Genomic DNA, 7,486 nt, shown 5'->3' on the forward strand with positions numbered 1-7,486 from the left:
TGGTGGGAGGGGGGAAAAAAAAAAAAACAAAAATCACGCTTCACTTGTACTCTGACTTCTATGAAACACAAGATGGCGTAATTGGAAACCGCCTGTTACACTAACACGGGCCCAAACATCTTCACATCACGAACCCACAAAGGAGTGGCGGAAACCACAAAACAGATTGCCACTATTAAGAAAATAAAAAGGCACCTTACCTTGACCACGTTGGCTGGTCTATTCTTCTTTCATTGAACAAGTCAGCGCCAACAAATACTGGCAAAAGTCAATCGTGGACTTCTCTCACCCACACGTGCGAGGAAGCTCTGCAACTCACGTGCCAACGTTCGACTATTACTCCTCGCAAATTGTCATTTTCCTTCTCTCTTGCCACAGGTGTCCATTCCTTGGCTTGGACACAAACTGGGCGAGCAAAACGCAACGACGCATTGAGTGAAGTAGTGGTTGACATGATAGCAGCTGGGAGTGATGAGCATTTAGTGGCCCGCCTACACAATGTGCGCACCTCCACTCGATGATAGCTCAAAAAAAAAAAAAAAAAAAAAAAAAAAAAAATAGACCAATGAAATGTTGGAACACTGGACAAGTGCATGGAAAAGGGCAAATTCAATTCAAATTCTGTTTCTGCTGCAGTTTCCACTTTTTTTTTTTTCCTCTCCCTCTTTGGGCTCCCTTTGCTATTTTGTCCCCCCCCATCCCATCTTTACATATAATTGTCGTTTTTCATGTATTTAGTAAGAGCCTCATTTTTTTTTTTTTTTTTTTTAAATCAAACCCCTCTCTCAATTCACACACACACACACTATAACTCGAAAAAAAAAAAAAAGGATTAAACGCAATGCAGATTTTTGCGTCCCTCCACTACCTGGAAAACTCGTGATTGGCCAACTTTGTTTAACATCCCAGTGAGATCAAGTGAGAGTACTTGGAGTAAAGGTTGAATATTTTTCATTTACGAGGGACAATATTTATTTCTGAAAAAAAAAATGTTTGGGGTCTTTCCATGCAATGGAAATCTTTCATTTGAATGATATTTTCAAGTACATTTAGATAAATACTCCCCCAAAAGTTTGGATCCTGCAGCTTTCGCCATAAATGTACAATTTTTCCACAGTCGGTTTGCATTTATTCTCTTTATAAGTGCAGGTATTTTTAACTTTGCACAATGCACTGCAACAATCAATTTTGCAAATTGGTTTATTCCTTACTGGACAGATTCGCAAATAAGATACAGACCACGCTTTGCAGCATTTGACTTACATGCCAATCATGCAATTGTCCGGCTGGAAGCTGTTGAGTCAGGTAAAAAGGAACCAGTTTATAAACAGAAGGCCTTTACAGCTCCTTACTGACGAAAACATTTCATTGGCTCATTTTCCACCAAAACTGAAGTCACCGTCCACCATCTTTATACTCCCAAAACAGTCATGCCGACCTGTGCAGCGACAGCAATTAACTGAGTTAATCGCCAGTTTAGTGGCTGTGAGAAGACATTTCACAGGTAAGTTAGAAAGATTTACTTTGACACTGTTATAGCTTGTTTGGAAAAAAAAATTTTAATTTCCGGATGGGCTTAATTCACTTAAAGTTTTGTTTACAGTTGTTCACTCTCTGCTTCACCTTTATAGGGTGAGGTTTTTTTGCGTAGAACCGATGTAAATATTTTCCCCAATCTTCAGTGGATAAGCAAGAAAACGAATTTTCTGCGAAATTTTGGATGAATTCCATAATACAGAACTCTACAAATTGAGTTTGATTTTGAAATGCGAGGAAAAAAAAAGTTTACATTTTCTGTCTAAAATAGGATGTCACAGAGACAACAAATGAACAATGTGTTGAGCATGTTTTTTCCCATTGCGAATCCTTATTTCCAAAAACATATCTAATTGACTTAAAATGAAATATTTTTATGACAAAACAATTATGAGTTTTTTTGCTACGTTATGATGGTAGGGCTTCACAGCGTATTTTGGGGAGAGTTAACATCCAGGTAATATGCAAGGTTTCTTGGTACTCACCGTGTTGTATTTCTTTCCTTTGCATTTAGCCTTTTTTGGCTTACCAAGTCGAATTAAAAATCCTTCATGTTACCAGAGCTGAAAAAAAATATCAAGCTCATGCGACCAGTTTTAATTCTACATGCCAAACTTTGAGAAAAACTCCATCATAATCCAACATGTAAACTATGTCTTCCACACGTTTTGGGAGTACAAAGATGGCGGCTGAGCTGTCCAGCCTTGTGACTCGCGTGCGTCTGTTTCCACGCCTCCGATCAAGAAAAATCGCGGAAAAATGATCTTGAGCACATATAAATAGATGTACTCTTAAAATTTATTGTCTAAAAAGTAATAATGAATAAATAGTTTTGGGATATTGGGGGGGGGGGGGGCTACGTTATGTCGGCAAATAGTGAAGGCTGAATCTACTCTGTTCTCCGACTGTAATTTATTATATTGGACTCCAGTTTGTGGTATACAGAGAACTCCTGCTAACCTGTCCACTCTCGCTGAGGTTTTGGTACATGATGGTGTTCGGACGCTCTCGCAGGGGTGGCCACAGCATCATTTCTCTGCCGTTTCTGCTTATTTCTACAACCGAATAAGAAAAAGGAGAAGTTGAGCGGAGTGAGATTGCAACAATAAAAAGCACACACTCCTTCATGCTTGTAGCCTTTACCTTTGTTTGTCCACAGAGAGGAGGTGATTAAATGAGAGGATGCTGAGTGGTTGGAGCAGGAGTGGTTTGCCTGCAGACAAATATTTAAAAAAAAAAAAAAAAAAAGGAAAGCTTTGGATGATACGGTTGACAGGCGGAGGAGCCAGCGACGACGTGCGATTCGGGCGAAGTCTGCTGACGTGGAACGTAGGGTGCACCCTCATCGACCTGGGCAGTTTCAGCGAGACGGCGACCGGGTTAATAACCTTGGAAATCGGGAACGGGCCAACGAACCTGGGAGCAAGTTTGCGGGATTTCGTCCGCAGCGGGAGATCTTTGGTGGAGAGCCACACACGCTGTCCCACTCTGAGCAGCCCTTCTCTTGCGGTCCGCTGCGGCCTTGTAGGCGCTGCTCATGCGCAGCAGTGTCCTCCGAGCTGCTTCCCAGGTCCGTTTGCAGCGTCGCACCACGGCCAGGGCTGACGGAACCGCGGAGTCTGTAACCAGTGGAGGAAACAGGGACGGAGGGTAGCCATGCACGACATGGAGTGGAGCCATACCTGTTGAGGCGGAGGGTAGAGAATTGTGGGCATACTCCACCCACTTGATGTGCTGGCTCCACGTGCTCTGGTCCTTGGATGCCAGACATCGAAGACTGGTCTCTAATTCCTGGTTAATCCTCTCAGTCTGGCCATTAGACTCTGGGTGATGACCCGATGTCCGACTAGCCGAAGCGCCGATGAGGTTGCAGAACTCCTTCCACAAACGGGCGCTGAATTGCGGACCCCTGTCCGAAACGATGTCCTGGGGTAGGCCGTGGTAACGGACGACCTCGTCTAATACCAACTGGGCTGTCTGCTTGGCCGACGGGATCTTCGGAAGCGGCACGAAGTGGACCATCTTGGAGAAACGGTCCACTACGGACAGCACCACTCTGTTCCCTTGTGAAGGCGGCAGGCCGGTGATGAAGTCCAGCGCGATGTATGACCACGGACGAAAGGGGATGGACAGGGGTCGCAACTCACCAACAGGCCGTAGGCGGCAAGTCTTATTGGCAGCACACACCGGGCAGGCGTTGACGAACTCCCTTACGTCCTCGCTGAGGTTAGGCCACCAGAACCTTTGTTCGACCACTGAACGCGTCTTCGCCATACCATCTTGTTGGTATGGGCCCAGTTGATGACGTCTCCCCGCAGAGATGGGATGACGAAAAGGCGGCCCGACAGACAATCCGCGGGTGGCGGAGTCTCTCCCAGGGCCTCCTTCACCCGCGACTCGATCGCCCAGGTGAAACCGGACACGAAGCACACCGCTGGCAGGATAGTAGCGGCGTCTGAATCCGTGCGCCCTCCCTCGTGGATCCGCGAGAGTGCATCCGGCTTGCCGTTTTTGGAGCCTGGGCGGAAGGACACCTTAAAGCGGAAGCGGGTGAAAAATAGGGCCCACCTGGCCGGAAGGGCGTTCAACCTCTTCGCAGACTTCAGGTATTCAAGGTTCTTATGGTCCGTGAAGACAACGAACGGTACTTGTGAGCCCTCCAGCCAGTGCCGCCACTCCTCCAACGCGCTCTTGACCGCCAGCAGTTCCCGATTTCCCACGTCGTAGTTCCTCTCTGCCGGGGTCAACCTCCTAGACAGGAACGCGCACAGGTGGATCCTTCCATCCCTGGGACTGCTCTGCGACAAGACTGCTCCGATTCCTGAATTCGATGCATCCACCTCCACCACAAACTGGTTATCTGGGTCCGGAACAATGAGAACGGGCGCAGTAGTGAAACTTGCCTTGAGCCTGCTGAAGGCCTCCTGGCAGGTCCCGGACCAGTTGAAGGTGGTATGTGGCGAGGTGAGCGAATGCAGAGGAGCGGCCATGGAACTGAAGTTCCTTATGAATTTCCTATAGAAATTGGCAAATCCCAAAAACCTCTGCACATCCCTCCTGTTGGTGGGGGTAGGCCACCGCGTCGACCTTCCCGGGGTCCATCCGTATCTCTCCCTCAGCCAGGACGAAGCCCGATGGAACTCACACTTATCCATATTCACGTACAATTGGTGCTGCTGCAGACGCCGGAGCACCTCTCTGACTTGTTGAATGTGAGAGGTTAGGTCTGTTGAAAAGATGAGAATGTCATCCAGGTATACAAGGACTAATCTGTTCAGGAACTCCCGAAGCACGTCGTTAATGAAGTTATGAAAGACGGCCGGGGCGTTTGTCAGTCCAAAAGGCATCACAAGATAGGGTTAGATAGTGCCCTGTGGGGGTGTTGAACGCCGTCTTCCACTCATCCCCTTCCCGAATCCGCACCAGATGGTAAGCGCTGCGCAAGTCGAGCTTAGTGAAGATCCGGGCTCCCTGGAGGAGTTCGAATGCTGTAGCGATCAGCGGCAAAGGGTACCTGTTCTTGACTGTGATGTCGTTCAGTCCTTGGTAGTCGACGAAGGGTCGCAGCGTGGAGTCCTTAAAAAAAAAAAAAAAAAAAAAAAACCCGCACCGGCTGGTGAGGATGAGGGGCGAATGAGTCCGGCTGCCAGCGAGTCCTCGATGTAGTCCCTCATGGCTTGATGCTCTGGTCCTGTTAACGAGAACAGTTTCCCTCTGGGAGGAGAGGTTAACCCGATGTGGAGGCAGAGACTTTGCCTTAGATTCAGAGAAGACCTCCCGTAGGTCATGGTAGCAGGAGGGCACCGCGGTCAGGTCCGGGGCGGTACTAGGTTCTGTTAGCCGAACCGGCGCGACTTGAATACCCCTGTCTTCCTGGACAGCGAAACAGCAACTGAGACAGTCCTCTCCCCAAGTCTTGATCTGACCCGTGGTCCAATCTATGTGCGGATTATGTTCTTTGAGCCACGGGCTGCCCAAGATGATGTCGCTACTTCGTGCGTTGAAGACATGGAAGCTAATACGCTCCGAGTGAGCGTCCGGAAAGCTCATACGTAGCGTCTGAGTGCGATGTGTAACCCGACAAAGGAACTTGCCGTTGGCAGCATAGGCGTGACGAAACCGTTGCGTGGGGAAGGTTGCTGCCCCCAGCGCTTCGACCACGCGGGGATTTATCAGGTTTGCTTCCGACCCAGAAACTATGAAAGCCGTCACAGTGCATGAACGGGAGTCCGTTCCCAAGGTGAGGTGAAGAAGGGACCTCCCTGACGCCGCCGCGGTGTGCCGCACACTCACCGGAGTAGAGATCCTGATGTCAGAGTGCTCTGGTCGAGTCGGGCGATCAAGTGTCCCAAACGCCCGCAGTAAAAACAGCGTCCCTCTCGTCGCCGACGTAAGCGCAGCGACGTCCCTGGCGAATTGTCATGAGCGAGGACGCCGCCTGGCGTTCCGGAGCCGCGTACTGGAAGACCTGGGTGAGCGCGCAGATGAAGCTCGCCCATGAGCGGCAGGTCTCCGAGTTACGGCTCCACTCGGCGGTGGCCCATGCCTCCGCCCTCCCTGTCATGTGGGAAATGACGAAGGCGATCCGGGAGCGGTCCGTGGGAAAAGCGGACGCTTGCAGCTCAAAGTGGAGAGCGCACTGCGCCAGGAAGGGCTTGACGTTACCGGAGTCGCCTGAGAACCGCTCTGGTCGAGAGAGCGGAGTGATGGCGGCACGGGGAGGCACAGGAGCGGCCCCGCTAGCTTCGGAGGCTAGCCACGGTTCCAGCTGGGCGCAGAGCTCCTGGATCTGGTGAGTCATACCCTGGAGAGCAGCCTCTTGCTCACCCAGGCGTTTGCCCTGCACTTGCAGCGCACGGCGAATGGCTTCAGAGTCGGCTGGGTCCATGTTCTGGCTAGATCGTTCCGTCACGATGTGGGGCTCAAGGGTGGACCCAAATGCACGACTCCAGAGACAGCAGACAGTACAGAGGAAACCTTTATTCGGTCCGAGGTCTGAGATCAGGTAGACAGTCCAAACAATCCGAAGTACCAGTACGGATGGGCTTACGAGGGTGGTCAGTGGACAGGCGTGGGTCGGTGCACGGAGATCAGAAGTCAGGAAAGCAGGAGTGCGGGAACGAGGCACCAAGAGCAACAATCTAGCGGAGTATTTGTCGTCCCCCGGGTCCTATATGTACTGGGTCTAATCAGTGTTCATGAGGCGCAGGTGTGCACCTTCTGATTAGCTGGCCACACCCAGCCCGGGCTGGAATCCAGGAGCATGACAGATGTCATATTATATGTAAACTTGTGAACAATATTATAACAGAACGATATTACTAACTGCCCAAAACAAAAAGGGATGAAATCTTTGTGTCTGAAAAGACATCAAATCTTCTGTAAGATAGTCATTCAGACAACACACATTACAAAGTGACATTAATTAGTATGGTTGTAAATTCAGCGGCTGGAAAGCGAAGGAATCACAGTTCCGCGGTCCCGGCTTCAATCCCGGACCTACCTGTCTTCAAGTTGCATGTTCTCCCCGTGTCTGCATGGGTTTTCTCCAAGCACTCCGGTTTCCTCCCACACCCCAAAAAAGCATGCAACACGAATTGAACACTCTAAATTGCCCCGTCAGTGTGATTGTGGCTGCGACCGTTGTCCGTCTCCATTGGCTGGCAACCAGTTCAGGGTGTACCCTGCCTCCTGCCCGCTGACAGTTGGGATCGGCTCCGGCACTCCCGCGACCCTCGTGAGAATAAGCGGCTAAGCAAATGGATGGATGGAAGGGTTGTAAATTTGAGAACCAGTCATTGTATTAAATTTAATACTGACGTCATCTAGCGTTTACCACAGCAAACTTTTTAAACTCCCGACTTAATCCGGGGATCCAATTTTGTTTAGGGCCGTAGCTGGTACACGTACCAGGCCATGTACATGGATGAGTAACTGTATATGGGAATAG

The sequence above is a fragment of the Syngnathoides biaculeatus genome, chromosome 12 (genome assembly GCF_019802595.1).
Source record: "Syngnathoides biaculeatus isolate LvHL_M chromosome 12, ASM1980259v1, whole genome shotgun sequence".
Classification (NCBI taxonomy): Eukaryota; Metazoa; Chordata; class Actinopteri; order Syngnathiformes; family Syngnathidae; genus Syngnathoides; species Syngnathoides biaculeatus.